The sequence below is a fragment of the Nycticebus coucang genome, chromosome X (genome assembly GCF_027406575.1).
Source record: "Nycticebus coucang isolate mNycCou1 chromosome X, mNycCou1.pri, whole genome shotgun sequence".
Taxonomy (NCBI): domain Eukaryota; kingdom Metazoa; phylum Chordata; class Mammalia; order Primates; family Lorisidae; genus Nycticebus; species Nycticebus coucang.
This window is the reverse complement of record NC_069804.1, coordinates 70,963,580-70,984,349: the sequence shown is the minus strand read 5'-3', so window position 1 is coordinate 70,984,349 and position 20,770 is coordinate 70,963,580. Positions and strand designations below refer to the sequence as shown.

The 20,770-nt window shown below is 44.6% G+C and overlaps 1 pseudogene; it reads left to right on the top strand.

Moving 5' to 3' along the window:
- The first annotated feature begins 19,985 nt into the window (after positions 1 to 19,985).
- Positions 19,986 to 20,554, top strand: LOC128577723 (transforming protein RhoA-like; annotated as a pseudogene).
- The last annotated feature ends 216 nt before the right edge of the window (positions 20,555 to 20,770 follow it).

Below are 20,770 nucleotides of genomic sequence, written 5' to 3'. Positions count from 1 at the left end.
TCCCTTAAGTACACATATTTCTACCCTCAAGAATCTATTCCTATAACTTTAACAGCTATAGGAGAAGACAAGATTACCAAAAAAGACCCTCTTAACTTGGGGTCAGGGCAGGTAAATTGAAGAGTATTGATCATAACAAGATCTCCAGGAGAGAAAATTTCTTTTACTGTTGAATGTGAAAATGTAGTTGAGAGGTTTTTAAGGATTTGTTGAAATTTAGCCGAAGAAATAATATGTTTTACTAATTCTGTAGTTTCTTGATTTAATAATACATTGTTAGTTAAGAAGGGCCTTCCATATAATAACTCAAATGGGCTACAACTGAGTCTCTGAGGTAAATTTCTTATTCTAAGGAGAACAATGGAAAGTAATTTAGTCTAAGGGAAATGAGTTTCCTGACTTAGTTTTCATAACCATCTTTTGATTGTATCATTCATTTTTTTTTCTGCTTTCCCAGAGGATTGGGGACCCCGAGAACAATGTAGATGGTATTTTATGTCTAGGGCTTTAGATATTCCCTACATAACAGCTGCTTTGAAGGCAGGCCCATTATCTCTTTGTAAACTCTGAGGAAGTCCAAACCTGGGGATAATTTCACTAAAGCCTTTACAACTTTCTGAGTCTTTTCTATCCTGCAAGGGAACACGTCAACCCAATTACTAAAAGTATCCATAAATAGGCAGTGCCTGTGGCTCAGTGAGTAGTGTGCCGGCCCCATACATAGATGGTGCCTGGTTCGAATCTGGCACTGGTCAAAATGAAACAAAAAAAGTAGCCAGGCATTGTGGCGGGCGCCTATATTCCCAGCTACTCAGGAGGCTGAGGCAAGAGAATCACCTAAGTCCAAGAGCTGAAATTTGCTGTGAGCTGTAACGCCATGGCACTCTACCAAGGGCAGCAAAGTGAGAGTCTGTCTCTAAATAAATAAATAAATAAATAAATAAATAAATAAATAAATAAAAGTATCCATAAATACTGGCAAATATTATAGACTATGTACCTTAGGGAGATGAGTAAAATCTACCATTTGAGAATCTTCACCTAGATATTTACCTTGTTTTTGTAGAACTGGGGGAGGTAAATGGTGGTTTGAAGGATTATTTCTCTGACATATATCACAAGTCCTTATTATCTGTTGTTCTTGTTTTGTTTTGTTTTGTTTTTGAGACAGTCTCACTTTGTCACCCTTGGTAGAGTGCTGTGGTGTCACAGCTCACAGCAACCTCGAGCTCTTGGGCTTAGGCAATTCTCTTGCCTCAGCCTCCTGAATAGCTGGGACTACATCTACCCACCACAATGCCCAGCTATTTTTTTTTTAATTGTAGTTTGGCTGGGGCTGGGTTCAAACACACCACCCTCGGTATATGGGACCAGAACCCTACTCACTGAGCCACAGGTGCTGCCCCTTATTATCTGTTTCATGGTTTTAAGTAAGTTGTTTCCATTAAAGTGAGCTTTAGCCATTTGATAGCTACTCTCATTGCCAAAATGAAAAGAGTGATGTAATGTTTTAAGTATTTTCCATTGACTTGCAGAAGGTAATAGCAAAAGTCCACTTTTATTTTGTAGCCAGCCTGAAAGAAGTAGTGAATAGTCTCTGGAAAGAGCCCATTCTTTTTCCTTTTTGTGTATATTGAGGCGCGTGATTCTCAAGTGATCCCTCCCGAATGAAAGGTGCCACAAAGGAAATTTTTCCCTTCTGTACTGCCATTTAAGCCTCTTTGTCAGCAAGTCCCTTACCTTCAGAAATATCATCTAAATTGTTTTGAATGATAACTATTTTTTTTTTGAGACAGAGTCTCAGTATGTCACCCTCAGTAGAGTGCCATGGCATCACAGCTCGCAGCAACCTCAAACTCTTGGGCTTAAGTGATTCTCTTGCCTCACCCTCCAAAGTAGCTGGGACTACAGGTTCCTTCCACAATGCCTGGCTATTTTTTTGTTGTAGTTGTCATTGTTGTTTAGCAGGCCTGGAGCAGGTTTGAACACGCCAGTCCCGGTGCATGTAGCCAGCGCCCTAACCACTGAAATACCAGCACCGTGCTGATAACTGCTACTTTTCATGGAGCATGAACAGCTTGTAATAATCTGTCTATTTCATGATTATACTTTATGGGAGATCCATTGGGAGTTAAGTATTGTCTTTACTTGCAAATGGCAGTATGGGCATGTAAAATGAGAAAAGCATATTTTAAGTCAGTGTATACATTGATTCATTTGTTTTTCCCAATTTCTAAAGCACATCTTAAAGCTATTAACTCAACTAATTCCACACTGGTTCCTGGAGAGACAGATACAGTCTCAATTACAGCATGCTGAGTAATTACAGTATAGCCAGCTTTACGAGTTCCTTGTACTATAAAAAAACTTCCACTTGTATGTAAATCCATGTCAGGTTCATCTCTTGGTTCTTTATCCTGTTCCATACATCTATCTCTCTATTTTTGTGCCAGTACCAGGCTGTTTTGATCACTACAGAATTATAGTATAGCCTGAAGTCTGGTAATGTGATAACTCCTGATCTGTTTTTATCTCCGTCTAGTGTAATTTCTTTTGAGGTTTGTTCTGATTCCATGTAAAGTGAAGCACTATTTTTTCAAAGACTTTAAAGCTGGCGTCCTCAAACTGTGGCCCGTGGGCCACATGAAGCGGTGTGAATTATATTTGTTCCCGTTTTTGTTTTTTATTTCAAAATAAGATATGTGCAGTGTGCATAGGAATTTGTTAATAGTTTTTTTGTTTAAACTATAGTCCGACCCTCCAACGGTCTGAGGGACAGTGAATTGGCCCCCAGTTTAAAAACTTTGAGGATGCCTGCTTTAAAGTATGATGATGGTGCTTTTAATAGGGATTTAATTAAATCTATAGATTTCTTTGGGTAGTATAGACATTTTAACAATGTTGATTCCTGGCTTGGCGCCTGTAGCTCAAGTGGCTAACCTGCCAGCTACATACACCAGAGATGGTGGGTTCGAATCCAGCCCGGGCCTGCAAAACAGCAATGACAACTACAATCAAAAAATAGCTGGGCGTTGTAGCAGGTGCCTGTAGTCCCAGCTACTTGGGAGGCTGAGGCAAGAGAATCGCTTAAGCCCAGGAGTTGGAGGTTGCTGTGAATTGTGACATCACGGGACTCTACCCAAGGCAACAGCTTGAGGCTCTGTCTCAAAAAAAAAAAAAAATGTTGATTCTTCCCAACCATGAGCATAGTATGTTTTTCCATTTGTTAACATATTCAGCTATTCATTTTCTCAGAGTTTCATAATTCTTTTTATAGAGATCTTTCATGTCCTTTGTTAGATAAATTCTCAGACATTTCATCTTCTTTGAAACATTCTTTAGGAGAAAGATTCGCTATATAATGAATGGTGCTGGGTGAACTGGCTGGCAACCTGCAGAAGAATGAAACTGGACTCCCATCTCTCACCATTAACAAAGATTGATTCTCACTGGATAAAAGATCTAAACTTAAGACATGAAACTATAAAAAAATTAGGAGAGAGTGCAGGAAAAACGCTTGAAAAAAATTGTAGCAGCCCATATAGCCTATGGCTAGGAGGATTTAAAGGTATAAGAAATACTTGTATAGCTCAATAATGGAACACCTTGGTGAAAAGGGCATGGAGAGAGGGATTTAGCTCTCCTACCAAGCATAAGAGCTCACAAGATGAGAGAATTGGTGAATTGGCAGTCTCTACATCTGTGGTGTTGAGAGGCACGAGATCAGCCTTATATTAGGCTGGAGGAGAAGGCAGTTGGGAGCATGCACATTCTACCACAGACACGCTTACTCTGACTGTCTCCTCTCCTGCCTGCAGAACGCCAGCACGGCATCTCTCTGCTGAAGATTACCAAGGTCTACTAAAGACTAAGATCTATCTTTCTAAGAAGACTGCTTTACTGTCTCTAAGACTGTCCTCCCTCTCTCTTCTGCTAAAGTAGATAGCCCTCAGGCACCTGAGAGTAATTGTTCCTGAGCAAGGTAGCTTAGGGGTCTGTGTCTGGAACCTAGTTAAGCTGGGCCCAAGCCCTGGCCAGTCCCAGGCCCTGAGAAACATTGGCCTGGGAGAATTTTTTATGAGGATGACTCCACTGGCAATTCAAGCAACACCAAAATTATATTATTGGGATGTGATCAAACTAAAAAGCTTCAGCATAGCCAAGAGCACAGTAAATAAAGCAAATGGACAGCCTTCAGAATGGGAAAAGATATTTGCAGGTTATGCTTCTGACAAAGGTATGAAAACTAGAAGGCACACAGCTCAAACTAATTAATAAGAAAAGAACAAATAACCCCATTTCTATGTGGGCAAGAGACTTCAATGGAAACTTCTCTGAAAAAGACAGGTGCATGGCCTATAAACACATGAAAAAATGCTCACCATCTTTAATCATCAGAGAAATGCAAATCAAAACCACTTTGAGATATCATCTAAATCCAGTAAGATTAGGACACATAACAAAATCCCAAAACTACAGATGGTTGCATGGATGCAGAGAGAAAGAAACACTTCTACACTGCTGGTGGGAATGAAAGCTAATGTGGCCTTTTTGGAAAGAAGTTTGGAGAATACTCAAGGAACTAGAAGTGGGCCTACCGTTTGATCCTGCAATCACCCTATTAGGTATTTACCCAGATGATCAAAAATTATTTTACAATAAAGACTTTTGCACCAGAATGTTTACTGCAGCCCAGTTCATAATTGCCAAGTTATGGAAGTATCCCAAGTGCCCATCGACCCATGAATGGATTAACAAATTGTGGTATATGTACATCATAGAATACTATGCAGCCATAAAAAAGATGGAGACTTCACACCTTTTATGTTTACCTGCTTGGAGCTGGAACATATTCTTCTTAGTAAAGTATCTCAAGAATGGGGGAAAAAAAGTATCCACTGTATTCAATACTACAATGAAATCAGTATATAATCACCTAGACACTCATAGAAATGGTAAAACATAACTATAGTTCATAAAGAAGCAGGGAAGAGGAAGGAGAGCGAAGGGGAGAGGGAAGGCTGGGAGGAGGGAGAGTATATGGGGCGACCTAACCTAATGTGCATAATGCAATGATACATTTCTTTCTTTCTTTTTCTTTTTTTTTTAGAGACAGTCTCACTTTGTCACCCTTGGTAGAGTGCTGTAGTGTCACAGTTCACAGCAACCTCCAACTCTTGGTCTTAGGTGATTCTCTTTTTTTAGCCTCCCAAGTAGCTCAGACTAAAGGCACCCACCACAATGCCCAGCTATTTTTTTTGTTGTTGCAGTTTGGCTGGGGCCAGGTTTGAACCCCCACCCTCGGTAAATGGGGCGGGCGCCCTACCCACTGAGCCACAGGCACTGCCCACAATGATACATTTCTAAACTTTTAAGGATAGAGTATGAATGTCTTACCACAACAAATAAGTGAAGAGATGGTTATGTCAATTGGTTAGATGTAAGCATTCCACAGTGTATATCAAATCAGGACATTGTACCTCATAAATGCATTAATGCACACAGTTATGATTTAATAAAGAATTTTTTTTTTTTAAAGACCATGTCAGATTAGATGGAGGAGTTTCTTGTAAGTCTTCTCTGGCTGCATAGGTTTGTGTTATAATTTGTTGGCATTTGTGTCCTATTTCCTAACTGGAATCAGGGAGAAAAGTGGCAGGATTAAAAGTGGCACAGTTGTGTAATTGAAGCACCAACCCTTCTAGTAATAAGGCTTGATATTTAAGGAGGTGGTTGTCTGACAGCCAAAGATTTGCCTTTTGAATTTAAAAGTCCAGTAAGGTCATGAGAAGTATAAATAATTAGGTCTCTTCCCAAAGTTAGCTTAGTTGCCTCCAGGGTTACAGCTGCTTCAACTCACAGACAGTGTGGCCATCCCTTGGCCACAGTGTCAATGTCTTTACCAAGATAAGCTACAGGTTGTAAAATTGAATTCCAGTGTTGGGTCAAGACTCCTGGGCAATTCCAGGCTTCTCTGTCACATACAGATTAAATTGTTCTCTGGTAGGAAGACTTAAAGCAGGAACCTGTAAAAGAGCATTTTTCAACTGTTGGAATGCCTTATCAGATTCTGGTTCCCATTCTTAGAGTGACCAGGCACTCTTTTTGAGCATTTTAAATTAAAGAATAGAGTGGTCTTTCTATTTCACTATATCCAAGAATCCAGAGTCTGCAAAAAGCCTATAATTCCTAAGAAGCCTTGCAGCTGAGAGTTTGAGGTGTAGGGTGAGCCAGTATTGGTGACAGAGGACACGGGAGAAGGGTGAGATCTAGGAGAACAGGTCTTCTCAAGGAGACCACAAGGATGCACCTGCAGGGTCCACTCCATGGTGACTCAGTTCTTGGGAATTTGTAAACTTAAATTCCTAGAACTTGGAGAAATTTCCAAGTTCTGTGAAATACTGTAGTTCTGTAGGGGCTGGAATAGCATCTCCCACTGGCCCATGAGAAGGGTACTTGTGGGGGGGAGATTTTTGGAATGTCTATAAAAAGGGAAAGACCAAGCCAATTGGGGGGCAGGGCTATTTGTAATTCTTCTATGCCGTAAGCTCCCAGCTGGTGAATAAAGTCCTTCTTCTTATAAACGTGGTGTTTGGGTGCTCTTTCTCTCTGTTGGGCCTCATTGTCCTGCAACACTTTTGGTTCCCTGATGGGGAAGCGAGATCACCCTTGGAGAGAACACACACCTGGTAGTTGCCGCCAATCCTCTGGACACCACATGGGGGCCCCTGATCAGCCTGGGTGATGTGAACTACTGAGCACACCAAGGAGGCAGTTTGGCCTCCCTGTGTGGATGCCTTGACTGGGATGAGAAAGGACCCTGTTGGCGGGTCTTCAAGGAGTCAAACACCAGGAGGAACTGGAATGCAGGAACAGGGACCTACACAGGGAGTCATCTAAGGCAATGTATGATTGATCTGGAGGTCCCACTGCAGTTTTAGTGGAAGAAGGAGCCTGATCAACAATTTGGGTGTTAGATTACTGGCAGGTCTGTTGTGGGGTGTGACTGAAAGAACTCTGAGTGTGGAGTTGGACCACCCTTCACAGGGCCTAGGGGAGTGTTGGTTTGCCTCCTATGGCTAAATGGCAGCTCAAGTGGGAAATCAAGGCTGTCCAGGTTAAGAAATGGGTTGAAATGGTGTGCATATGAGTGCTTGGAGACTGAAAAAAATTACAATAAGTGGGATTTTGCCCCTCCCCACTCATGGGGTAAAACGAATGTGTGAGTGTCCCCTTCTTCTCTGCTCCAACTTTGCCCTCTGGATATCCTGAGAGAAACTGAAAGTTTCCAGTTTTCTGCCTTCTGTCTGTCTTTGGTGGCCACATGGCCATGTGAGTCTTGGGGGAAAATGAAGACATTAGAAAGGATATTGTTGTAGTTTTGTTACTGGAATTTCTTCAGTGAGTCTTTGGTTTCAGGAATTTGAGAATTGAGCCTGTGTGCCACAAATCAGTGATAAAATGGGATTTTGTTGGACTGAGGGGCATGCAGAGGGAGTGGAGAGTGCCAGAGCTCTTGGCAGAGGTGCCATGCCTTGGAAAGTGTTGTGATTCGGGCAGTCTGATGAGCTCTGGTTGGCCCATGAAAATCTGGGGGAGAGAGTATAAATCTCATGCTGAATGAGTCTGTATCCATATCAGCAATAGGTCTGTCTCCAAGGTGAACAGCCTCTGGAAGGGGAGAGGAGGTCCAGCTCAGAGGTTTCTTGCATGAGTCCTTTGTCTAGGGGTAAATAATTGGCCCTGAGAGATATTTTGGCCAAGATTTGGTAGATGGAAAAATACCTTTACAAACTGAATGGGTGTTCTAGCAAATGAATGAATGCAGCCCCTCACCTTGGACAAGATTATTAGGTCTTAGCTGCAGTTTTTGTCTGGGGAGGGGTTTAGGGTGTGTGCTCCTTAGTCAAGGTGGAGCCATCCAAAAGGTTTTGGGCTGCTTTGTTCTATGACCTTGCTGGGGCTCGGAGGGTTTGTACCTGGAGATGGGAGTCTGATATCTGAGCTCACCTGAGCCTGAAAAATGGGGGTTCCCTGTCCAGCCCCGAGTGGGAAAATCCTGTATCAATGTTATATCTCATAAAATGTCTCTCTTTGTAAAATGTAATAATTCAGTTGTTTAAATTGTTGGGAAAACTGAGTCTTTGTCAAAGGATAATATTCTTGCCTTTTAAACCTTCTAATTATCAGTTTGGCCAAGTGAATGGGTGACTTCATAGTAAACTGGGATCCTGTTTTGTGGGAAGTGAGTTTTTGAAAGTAAGAAAATAGAAAGGAGAACAGCATTGTGGAAAGGAAGAATCTTGTGTGATAAATTGTGTCCTAACTAAACAGAATGGTTGGGTAAGAAAGTGAAAGATGGAAAAAGTTAAAGAAAGTTTAGAATGTAGATTATCTGTGCAGGTTAAATGGTCATAAAAGAGAATTTGTGAAAGAATTTACATGTGATCCAGTTGACTATGTATTTCCTTTAAAATCTTTTGGCATGTAATCTTATTTGAATCAATGTTTTAGGCCTTTGATATTTGACAAACCTTCCAAAATCAAAACTCTAAATTTGAGGCTTAGGCACCCATAGCACAGTGATTGCAGTGCCAGCCACATGCACTGAGACTGGCAGATTCAAACTCGGCCTGGGCCAACTAAACAACAAAACCACAACTCTAAATTTGGTCTTCTTGAAATATTAAGACCACTGAAAGTCATAGGAAAAAAAGTAAATTTATTTGATTTATTAAAAATACATAGGAAACATTTTCAAATATGCAATGGTGATTAATTTTGTATTGGTTATGGTTATATATATGTTCCAATATTATAAAGCATTTGTTGTCCTAATGTATAAAGCACTGGTCTGTCCTAACATATATTTTTGGTAATAATTTTAATTCATCTAAAAAAGAAAGTGTTTTTTTATGTAACTGGCTGAGTCCAAAGTTTATCCTCAAAAGAAAAAGAAATACTAAGAGAGGTTAACGAATTCTATCTAATTCAAATTTCTAATGTCTTTGGAAATCAAATACCTTCGGACTAAAAGCAGATTTTTAGAACTTTCATTGGAAAGTTAACATATCTATGAGTATTGCTAACCTAACTTCAAACAGAACAGAAATCAGTTACATAGAACTGGGCTAGTTTGTTATCAGTTTTTGTTCAAAATATTGTTGATTCTGTTTATGTTCTGTTTTCCAGAAGTCAAAAAAACGTTTTCTGTCTTTTGAGCTATTTGTAGCTTTTCAAGCAATGTATATACTTATGAGCAGAATTTGAAACATGTATTTTTCTCTCTCCTTGATTTATCTGGTATTTGAAAGCCATTTGTAAGTATTCTCAATTTCTGACAATACAGTTATTTGCATAAGTTAAGTAAGAATCTGTTTTGTTCTATAGGACATGATGAAGGCACTGGTTATTTTACCAAGGCTTTGGCTAGAATAACATTTCCAGACTTATCCAGACTGTGTTAAGGAATTGAGGTTGACTTCATAAGGTCAATGAAAAAAAGCCCTTTGGAAAACTGGCCAGATACCCATCAGTAACATTTCCTGATCTGTGGTAAGTAATGAAGGTCACCTGCTGACAGGCGAGAGAAGAGGAATTTACCCAATGCATACAGGTATCTAATGGCACATATGAAACCTGGGCTCTGAAAGGCTTTCAAGAAAGTCCACCCTGAGATTCCTTATAAAAGGTTCCAGCAAAGCCAATTTTAAAGGAAAGAAGAACCTAGTTGGCCAATAATTATTCTTACTGCATTTATGCAAATAATCAGACCCAGTATACTGAAGGTACAGTTTATTTTGGCAACTAACTTAGTTCTGCTATAATTTGTCTTTAGTAAAGAGAAAAATTGGAGAGAGAAAAATGATGCTAAGAAAAAAGAGGCTGTGGCCCACCTGTATTAAATCTCAGCCTTGTCTGTACTGTAAACTCATTATGGGTATTCGCCAAGTCTTAGCTTCTGCTTGTAGAGGATATTGTTTTTGATTCAGATAGTGGGTGTTTTTTTTTTTAACTTAATTTGCACTGGTTGAGTATATTTTGCTCTTTCCACCTATCCCTCAGTAGTCCATCTCTAATTTCTATCTCTAATAAGGGAAGGAATGATATAGGTTCTGAAGGAAAGTACTACCAAATCCAAAAAGGGGGGGGACCAGATATGTGGCAGCACCCCTCACCCCCTACCATAAGAATGTGACCTTTTGTAACTGTCCCTAGGAAATAGCTCTGAGCTGAAGCAGATAACCGGTAACTGGTTCTGAAAGAAAAAAGCTAAGCAAATGTTTAACTGCTGATCTTGTCTTAAGACAGATGAGTAATGAACCAGAGTTCTTCTTATCTGGAAAAGCCCCTATGTCTGCTACCCCTCCCTAAAGCCCCTGCTATGTCTGCTACCCCTCCCTAAAGCCCCTATGTCTGCTACCCCTCCCTAAAGCCCCTGCTATGTCTGCTACTCCTCCCTACTTTATGGTTTTTGCCTTTATAAGCTTGTAAAACCTGCTGTTCAGGGCTTGACTCCTCGGCTCCTAAAAGAGTTGCGAGTCAAGCCCCAGCATGCTGGAATAAAATCCTCTTGCTGTTTGCATCAAGCACTGTCTCTTGCGGTTGATTGGGGTCGTCATCGCTCAGGGCAGAGTGGGGGGTCCTGCCCCAAGTCTTTCATTTGGGGGCTCGTCTGGGATTTGACGACCACCCCTCACCTGCAGAGTCGACCTTGGAGGTAAGAAAGGGGTACCCCAAAAACTGTCTGGTCTGTGTCTTCAGTCCTTTGTTTGACTTTGTGTGTGCGCTTTCGGTTTCGCAGCCGTTCGGCACCTCGTGAGAGTGGCCGGACAGTGGTCGGTAGACGTGCCCGGAGGACCACAGGCTGAAATCCTGGGGGACGCCCCAGGAACTGAGGAGAACCAGGGACGCCTGGTTGTCTCCTGCTGTAAGGGTGCTGATCGAGTCCAGTTGTTCAATCAAAAATTATGGGAAACGCACCCGTCTGATTCTGTTGTAGGCTTGTGAGGAACCAAATGTGGTAGGTAGGTCCTTGTATCTGTAATATTTCTGTTATTCCTGTTATTTGTGTTTCTGACGTATCTACTGATGATGGGACAGACTGTGACACTGTCCTCTGAGTTTGACTCTAGATCATTAGACTGAAGTGAAGAGAAGAGGTCGTGATCTGTCAGTAGATTAAAAAAGGCCCATGGCAGACTTTCTGCTCCTCGGAGTGGCCCACTTTTAACGTCGGCTGGCCCTCAGGAGGAACCTTTGACTTATCTCCTATTTTTGCTATCAAACAGATTGTTTTTCAGAGAGGACCGGGAGCCCATCTGGATCAACAACCTTACATCATAGTCTGGCAGGACCTGGTGCAGAATCCACCCCCCTGGGTTCAGCCATGGACTGCCACATCCAGGCCCCCGTCTAATCCTCAGGTGCTTGCTGTCCAATCTTCCGGTTCCAGAAAAGGGGGCAAAAGCTCGGACCCCCCTAAGAAGTTCTACCCGGAAATTCAGACTGATCATCTTCTCCTCGACCCTCCACCCCCTCCTCCCCCATACCCTCCCGCCTTGGCTCCTGTCGGGGGGCAGGGAGGACCAGCATCGCCGGATCCGGCAATTGCCCCCTCTGCACCCCCGGGGGAACCTTCACTGGGGCCCGCACAAGGTACCAGGAGTCACCGCCGGGGAGGAATGTCTCCCGACACTACTGTTGCCCTGCCCCTGAGGGCATACGGGCCCCCGCCGGTGGCAACAGATGAGGGACCACCTCCTCTCCAGCCCCTCCAGTACTGGCCATTTTCTTCCGCAGACCTGTATAACTGGAAAACTAATCACCCCCCTTTTTCAGAAGACCCCCAACGCCTGACTGGGCTGGTAGAGTCCCTGATGTTCTCTCATTAGCCCACATGGGATGACTGCCAGCAGCTCATACAGACTCTCTTCACTACTGAAGAGAGGGAGAGGATTTTACTAGAAGCTAGGAAGAATGTACTGGGGCGGACAGGCGTCCTACCCAGTTCCCCAACATCATCAAGGCTGCCTTTCCCCTCCAGACCTGACCGGGACTTCAACATGGCAGAAGGTAGGGAGCAACTGACAGTCTATCACCAGGCTCTAGTGGCTGGCCTCCGTGGGGCGGCAAGATGCCCCACTAATTTGGCTAAGGTAAGAGAAGTAATACAGGGGGCCACGGAACCCCCCTCAGTGTTTCTTGAGCGCCTAATGGAAGCTTTTAGGCACTACACCCCATTTGACCCTGCCTCTGAAGGACAGAGGGCTTCCGTGGCTATGACTTTCATAGGGCAGTCAGCTGTAGACATTAAAAGAAAGCTGCAGAGGATTGAAGGATTGCAGGACTATACCTTGCAGGATTTAGTTAAGGAAGCTGAAAAAGTATACCATAAAAGAGAAACTGAGGAATAAAAAGAGCAGAGAAAGGAGAAAGAGAGAGAGGAAAGGGAAAATAAGAGAGACCGAAGACAGGAGAAAAACTTAACACGGATTTTGGCCACAGTAGTAGGGGAGAAGAGCCAAGAACAGACCCAAGGTAGAACTAAGAAGTCAGGTAGCCTGGGCAACCGCGTCCCGTTAGAGAAGGACCAATGTGCCTACTGTAAGGAGAAGGGGCACTGGGCCAGGGAATGTCCTAAAAAAGGAAGAAAGTACTGGCCTTAGAGAAAGAAGAAGATTAGCGGGGACGGGGCTCGGAACCCCTCCCCGAGCCTAGGGTAATACTTAAGGTGGAGGGGAAGCCAGTTGAGTTCCTAGTAGACACAGGAGCTCAACACTCAGTCCTACTCGAACCTCAGGACCTGTCTCCAAGAAAAAAATCTTGGGTTGTAGGGGCCACAGGGCATCAGCAGTACTCATGGACTACCCGAAGATCAGTAGATCTGGGAGTGGGATGGGTAACCCACTCGTTCTTAATTATCCCTGAGTGCCCTGCGCCCCTCCTTGGGAGAGATTTACTCACTAAAATGAAAGCCCAGATCACTTTCACTCCTGATGGCCCAGAGGTAACCCAGAATAAGAGAGTAACAGCCCTGACCATGCATTTGGAGGATGAACATAGACTCTTTGAAAAGCAACGGGAGAAAGGGACTAGTCTCATACATGACTGGTTGAAAAATATCCCGGGGCATGGGCCGAAACTGCCGGAATGGGACTGGCCGCACAAAGGCCGCCTATAGTCATAGAACTCAAAGCTACTTCCACTCCTGTGGCAGTGCGCCAGTATCCTATGACTAGGGAAGCTCGGGAAGGGATTAGGCCTCACATTCAGCGTCTCCTACAGCTGGGCATACTAGTAAAGTGCCAGTCACCATGGAACACCCCCTTATTACCCGTCAAAAAACCCAGCACAGGAGACTATCACCCTGTGCAGGACTTGAGAGAAGTAAACAAGCAGGCACAAGACATCCACCCCACCGTGCCTAACCCTTATAATCTGTTAAGCTCTCTCCCTCTGGACCATATCTGGTACACTGTCCTGGATTTGAAGGATGCCTTCTTCTACCTCCAACTACACTCCTCTAGCCAGAACATCTTCGCATTTGAATGGAGAGACCCGGACTATGGAATGACAGGGCAATTCACATGGACCCGACTTCCACAGGGGTTCAAGAACTCCCCAACCATCTTTGATGAAGCCCTCCACCAAGACCTAGCTCACTTTCGCGCCAGCCACCCTCAGGTAATGCTCCTACAATATGTAGATGACTTACTACTAGCTGGAACGACAAAGGAAGAGTGCCATCGGGGCACAGAACTGTTACTGGAAGAGGCTCCGCCAAGAAAGCCCAGATCTGCCAGAAAGAGGTAACGTACCTGGGTTACACACTAAGAGGAGGGCAGAGATGGTTAACAGAAGCCAGGAAGCATACTGTGACTCAGATTCCAGTTCCCCGCTTGCCCCGCCAGGTGCGAGAATTCTTAGGCACTGCGGGGTTCTGCCGCTTATGGATACTGGGGTTCGCTACTCTGGCAGCCCCCCTCTACCCTTTGACCAAGGAAAGCACTCCCTTCTAGTGGGGTGCCAGCCAACAGAGGGCCTTTGACAACATTAAAAAGGCATTATTATCAGCCCTGGCCCTGGCTCTACTAGATGTAACAAAGCCCTTTGTCCTATACATAGATGAGAAGAGAGGAGTGGCCCGAGGGGTGCTGACGCAGCCTGTAGGGCCATGGAAAAGACCGGTAGCTTACCTCTCCAAGAAATTAGACCCCGTCGCTGGTGGTTGGCCAGCCTGTCTGAGGTCTGTGGCGGCAGTAGCGGTACTGGTAAAAGACGCAGACAAATTGACTATGGGGCAGAAGTTGACAGTCATTGCCCCCCATGCCTTAGAAAGCATCATCAGACAGCCCCCTGACCGGTGGCTGTCCAATGCCTGCATGACACATTACCAGAGTCTCCTATTAAATGAAGACAGAGTCCAGTTTGGCCCGCCTGTCATCCTCAACCCAGCTACCCTACTACCTGATACCTCTGTCCGGGAGGACGTATTACACACATGCCAAGAAGTACTGGCTGAGGAGACTGGAACTCGGAGGGACCTCTGTGATCAGCCCCTGCTGGATGCCCAATTGACCTGGTTCACTGATGGGAGCAGCTCCATAATAGAAGATAAAAGGGTGGCCGGGGTGGCGGTGGTGGACAATAAGCAGACCATCTGGGCAAGTAGTCTGTCTGAAGGGACGTCGGCCCAGAAGGCCGAGCTGGTCGCCTTGACCCAGGCCTTACATTTGGCAGAAGGAAAAAAGTTAACATATACACCGATAGCAGGTATGCTTTTGCTACAGCCCATGTCCATGGGGCCATTTACAGACAGCGAGGACTGTTGACTTCAGCAGGAAAAGAAATTAAACAGAGGGAAGAAATCCTAAGTCTACTGGAGGCTGTTCACCTCCCTAAGCGAGTGGCCATAATCCACTGCCCTGGACATCAGAAAGGGGGGTCCAGAGTTGCCGAGGGAAACCAAAGAGCCAACCGAGAAGCTAAACGAGCGGCTCAAGGGCTCAACATCCTACCACTATATGAAAACACTTTAAGGCCTAGCCTTAAAGAAATAGCACCCCCCCTTATCAAAAACTTTAAATATTCGGAGCGGGATCTCGAGAGGATGGACAGATTAGGCCTCCACCTAGAATCCCCAGAGGGGATCCGAGAGACCCCGGAAGGGAAAAACATCCTCCCTGAGGAGCAGGCAATCACCTTTCTCAGGCAACTTCATAAATTAACCCATCTGGGCCCCAAGCATCTGAAAACCATTGTTCAGTCCTCTCCATACTATATTATAGAATTAAGTAAGCTCGTTGATGCAGCTGTAAAAGAGTGCAGACCTTGCCAATTAGTAAACACCCAGCCTAGCACACTACCTCAGGGAAAACAACTCCGAGGGGATCGCCCTGGAAGCTACTGGGAAACAGATTTTACAGAGATTAAGCCGGCTATGTACGGATACAAGTACTTGCTAGTGTTCATAGACACTTTCTCAGAATGGGTCGAAGCTTTTCCTACAAAGAGGGAGACTGCTCAAGTTGTGGCCAAAATAATATTAGAAGAGATTTTTCCAAGATTTGGGCTACCCAAAGTAATCGGATCCGACAATGGTCCCACTTTCGTTGTCCAGGTTAGTCAGGGTTTGGCCAAAATCCTGGGGCTTGAATGGAAATTACATTGTGCTTATCGGCCCCAGAGCTCAGGGCAGGTAGAGAGGATGAATAGAACCCTAAAAGAGGCCATGACTAAATTATCCTTAGAGACTGGCATTACTGACTGGACAGTCCTCCTTCCCTTTGCCCTGTTCCGTGTGCACAACACCCCTAGTACTCTCAAGCTGACCCCCTTTGAAATCCTATATGGAGCTTACCCCCCGCTCGTTGCCATGCAGCACCTCCCTTCCCCAGAATCTTACTCCTCTCAATCTCTATACACCAGATTAAAAGCCCTTGAAACTGTGCAAAAGGAAGTGTGGAACTGGCTGATCGAAGCCTACAAGCCCGGAGATCTGCAAATACCTCACCAGTTCCAGGTTGGAGATTCGGTGTACATCCGGCGCCACCGGACAGCCAACCTTGAACCACGGTGGAAAGGACCATACCTAGTACTGCTCACAACCCCGACCACAGTAAAAGTTGATGGCATCGCAGCCTGGATCCACGCATCTCATGTCAAACCAGCACCGCCGCCAGACTCCGGGTGGAAAGTGGAAAAGACGGACAACCCCCTCAAGCTCCGCATCGGCTGCAGTAGCCCTGCTCCTGCTGATACAACTCCCGGTGATAAGTAGCTCTGGTCCCAATCCCCATGCCCCCCAGAGGTTAACCTGGCAGGTTCTCTCTCAGACTGGTGATGTAGTATGGAGTACTACAAAAGAGGACCCTCCTTGGACCTGGTGGCCGTCCCTCACCCCAGATATTTGCGCCTTAATAGCAGAGCTAGATAACTGGCATATCCCCAATGAGACCTTTAAGGAGGTTCCATCGAGCCTTAATCATCATTTGGCAAAGCGCTCGCTTACCCGAGGCTCCACATCCCAAGGCCAGTACGTTGCAGACGCCCCTGGTTGTTGCAACTCGCCCGCCTAGCGCCAGATGCGACAAACGGAGTTCTATATCTGTCCCCGGGATGGGAGAACGAGAAGACAGGCCAACAGATGCGGGGGGATAGAAAATTTCTATTGTAAGCAATGGGAATGTGAAACGACTGGGCAGGCCTCCTGGCACCCCATTTCCTCTTGGGACTTAATAACCGTACCTTTGGGCCCTGCATTTTCAACTGTATAGTCACCTTCGTCCGGGAGAAAGTAAATGCTGTACAAGTGTTAATGCTCAGACAGCATTACCAGTCTCTCTGCTGGGACGATAGCCATGAGAATGAATACATAGAGCCAGAAGTTCCATGATTAGAACTTCCCAAAAAACAAATGGGGTAATGAAGGAAAGTACTACCAAATCCAAAAGGGGGGGGACCAGATATGCGGCAGCACCCCTCGCCCCCTACCATAAGAATGTGACCTTTTGTAACTGTCCTAGGAAATAGCCCCGAGCTGAAGCAGATAACCGGTAACTGGTTCTGAAAGAAAAAAGCTAAGCAAATGTTTAACTGCTGATCTTGTCTTAAGACAGATGAGTAATGAACCAGAGTTCTTCTTATCTGGAAAAGCCCCTATGTCTGCTACCCCTCCCTAAAGCCCCTGCTATGTCTGCTACCCCTCCCTAAAGCCCCTGCTATGTCTGCTACCCCTCCCTAAAGCCCCTGCTATGTCTGCTACTCCTCCCTACTTTATGGTTTTTGCCTTTATAAGCTTGTAAAACCTGCTGTTCAGGGCTTGACTCCTCGGCTCCTAAAAGAGTTGCGAGTCAAGCCCCAGCATGCTGCAATAAAATCCTCTTGCTGTTTGCATCAAGCGCCATCTCTTGCGATTGATTGGGGTTATCATCGCTCAGGGCAGAGTGGAGGGTCCTGCCCCAAGTCTTTCAGTTCTTGTCCCATATTCATATAAATGGTGGTCCCTGCTTTAGTCAGTAAAGTCCTATTCCCCACTAAAAGAGAATAGGACTTTCAGTCATGATTAGGAAGATGTGAGAGAACTGCCCATTCCCCCAATTGCAGCTTAAAGGATGAGAGAAGAATTTGGTAATTGGCATTCTAGATACACCATGTATAGTTACAGATTTGAAGAACAGAAGATCAGGGTTAGAGAGGAGTATAGAAAATGTCACTCCAGTGTGTGGAGAGTGGGCTGTGAGATGGCAGGGCCCTCATAGCCTGGGGGACATTCAGAGAATGAGCCCCCAACTGCTTCTCCAGGATTCCCAAAATAGCCATATTCCTTTCTTCAAGTTCCCTCTGCCAGAAGTCATGTAGCCTTTCTTTGTTTAGTTAACTATGCAGAGATCCTTGAGATCTCTCCCTTCTTTCTCCTTGTCATATGCTAACAAAGGTAAGTAGAAACACATAGTTCTTCCTTTGTTTTGTTAACCACACAGAATCCTCCTGACTTCTCCTTCTTACTTCTTGTCATATGCTAATGAAGTTGAGTAGAAACCATTAACAAGATTGTCTCTATTAGAGTCATTTACAGTTTCTAATCATATTGTAAGACCAAAAATATGTCTTTTGTTTCTGCTACTTCCCTGTAGAGAACCCTGTACAGATGCTATAAAATAAAGCTGATTTTGTGCTTTGGTGCTGGCTGCAGCCATCAGCTCAGTCAGTCCTCCTGATCCCATCCTTTGTTTCTGTGTCTTCTCTTATGCTGTATTTTCCTCATTCCCCACCAATTCCACTCTGGTTTACTCCCCTTCGCCACACTGGTTCACGACACCAGTGTCCAGAAGAAATTCTATTTCCTGGACCTCCACTATGAGGCAGATCTGGGGTTCTTAAGGGGTGATGACATAAGCTGGAGCCATGAGAAACTGCCCTGGCACCCTCAGTCCTGTTTGGGGACTGCCAGGGTCACTGCCCTGGAGGCCTTTGCCTATGGGGACAGACTGCCCTCCAGTGGTCACCCTTGCATTCTTTTTTCTTTTCTTTCTTTTTTTTTTTTTTTTTTTTTTGAGACAGAGCGTCAAGCTGTCGCCCTGGGTAGAGTGCCATGGCATTACAGCTCACAGCAACCTCCAACTCCTGGGCTCAAGCAATTCTCCTGCCTCCGCCTCCCAAGTAGTTGAGACTACAGGCATCTGCCACAATACCTGGCTATTTTTTGGTTACAGCCATCATTGTTGCACCCTTGCATTCCTGATGGGAGCCTGGTGGCTTGCCTGGCAGGCAGTGCTGCCTGGGGCAATTTCTCCTAATGTGGCCAGTCTGACCACTTTGGAAGCATTTGTTCTTAGCTCTCTGGCTTCGCTCTGCTCCTGAATGGTGCCTGCCTGTAGGGCCATTACTAGTGCTGTCATTCTTTTTCTAATCCCTTCCTTCTTCTCCTCCTCCTCCTGACTTCAATTATAAAAAAATTTCTGTGGCCATTTTAAGAAGGTTCTCCAGGTTATGATTGGGTTATGATCCCACAGATGTGTAACATGTTCTGATCCCACAGAGCCAATTTCTGAAGTTTTTCCCTAATATCTGGGGCCCTTTGAATGATATAATTATCTTTTAAAATAGTTTGGGCCTTTAAGGAATCAGGTGTCAAATTAATGTGTTTTCTCATCACCTTCCTAAGCCACTGAGGGACTCCCATTTTTCTCCTGGTAAATAGTAGACAACTTAGAATAATTTATAGGCTTTTTCCTGGATCAATGAAAACCTTCCAGGATACATGTTAGAAAATGTTTATGCCACCAGTTACCTTGTTTCACAGTGTCCCATTCAGGATCCTTAAAGGGAACTGCTTGTCTTCCCATGGCATATATGTCCCTTTCTTCAGAGGACATACTGCTATCAGTATTGGACATGAACCACAAATCGCCCCACTTTCTAGACTCATCTAAGACTTCATTCTTTTCATTTAAAGTTTGATCTAATAGTACTATTACTTCCCTCCAAGAGGGGTCAAAACTTTATCCTAAGCCTTGGAGAACATCTATGTACTTACCTGGATCATCACAAATTTTCCTAAATCAACTTTGATTTGTTTTAAATCAACCAGAAAAAATGGAGTAGATATTCACATATTTCTCCTTTCATTACCTGTAATCTCAATGAAGGGACACAAAGGATTCAGATAGTTGAGCTGGTGGCTAGCTCGAGCCTTCTGGGTGCTGGGGGTGCCCATATTGCTCCCTGCCCTCCTACCACTACCCGCCTCTCTCAGTCATGCTCCCCACCACCTGTGGTCCTCCATGGGTTCTCTCGTTAGTCCAAGGTCGCTCCTTCACCTCCCTGCTCTCATCTTTGAGTTTGGGACTGGCAGACGAGAGTACTTGGCTGGAAGAAGCTGGACTCGGAGTCCTGGCTTGAGCCTTTCATTTCAGAAATTCAAGGTACTTGGTACAACTTCTTCTACACAGGCCGTGCATGCTACAAGGCATTTGTAAGTGATGGCTGCTATCAGGAAGGTGATTGTTGGTTATGGAGCAAGCTATGCTTGCTCATAGTCTTCAGCAAGGACCAGTTCTGCAGAGGTTTATGTGCCCACAGTGTTTGAGAACTACCTAGTAGATATTGAGGTGGATGGCAAACAGGTAGAATTGGCTTTGTGGGACACAGCGAGGCAGGAAGATCATGACTGCCTGAGGCCCCTCTCCTACCCAGAAACCGATGTTATACTGATGTGTTTCTCCATCGACAGCCCTAACAGCTTAGAAAACATCCCAGAAAAATGGACCCCAGAAGTCAAGCATTTCTGCCCCAATGTGCCCATCATCCCAGTTGGGAAGAAGAAGGATCTTGGGAATAATGAGCACACAAGGTGGAAGTTAATCAAGATGGAGCAGGAGCCCATAAAACATGAAGAAGGCAGAGATATGAAAAACAGGATTGGTGCTTTTGGGTACATGGAGTGTTCAGCAAAGACAAAGATGGAGTGAGGGAGGTTTATGAAATGGCTATGAGAGCTGCTCTGCAAGCCAGATGTGGGAAGAAGAAATCTGGGTGCCTTGCGTTGTGAAACCTTGCTGCAAACACAGCCATTAAGCAGTTAATTTTGAAGTGTTATTTATTAATCTTAGTGTATGATTACTGGCCTTTTTCATTTATTTATAATTTACCTAAAATTACAAATCAAGTCATCTTGCTACTAGTATTTAGAAGCCAACCATGATTATTAATAACGTCTAACTTGTCTGGCCCACCAGGGTCTTTCTGACACTGTTCTAACACCCCT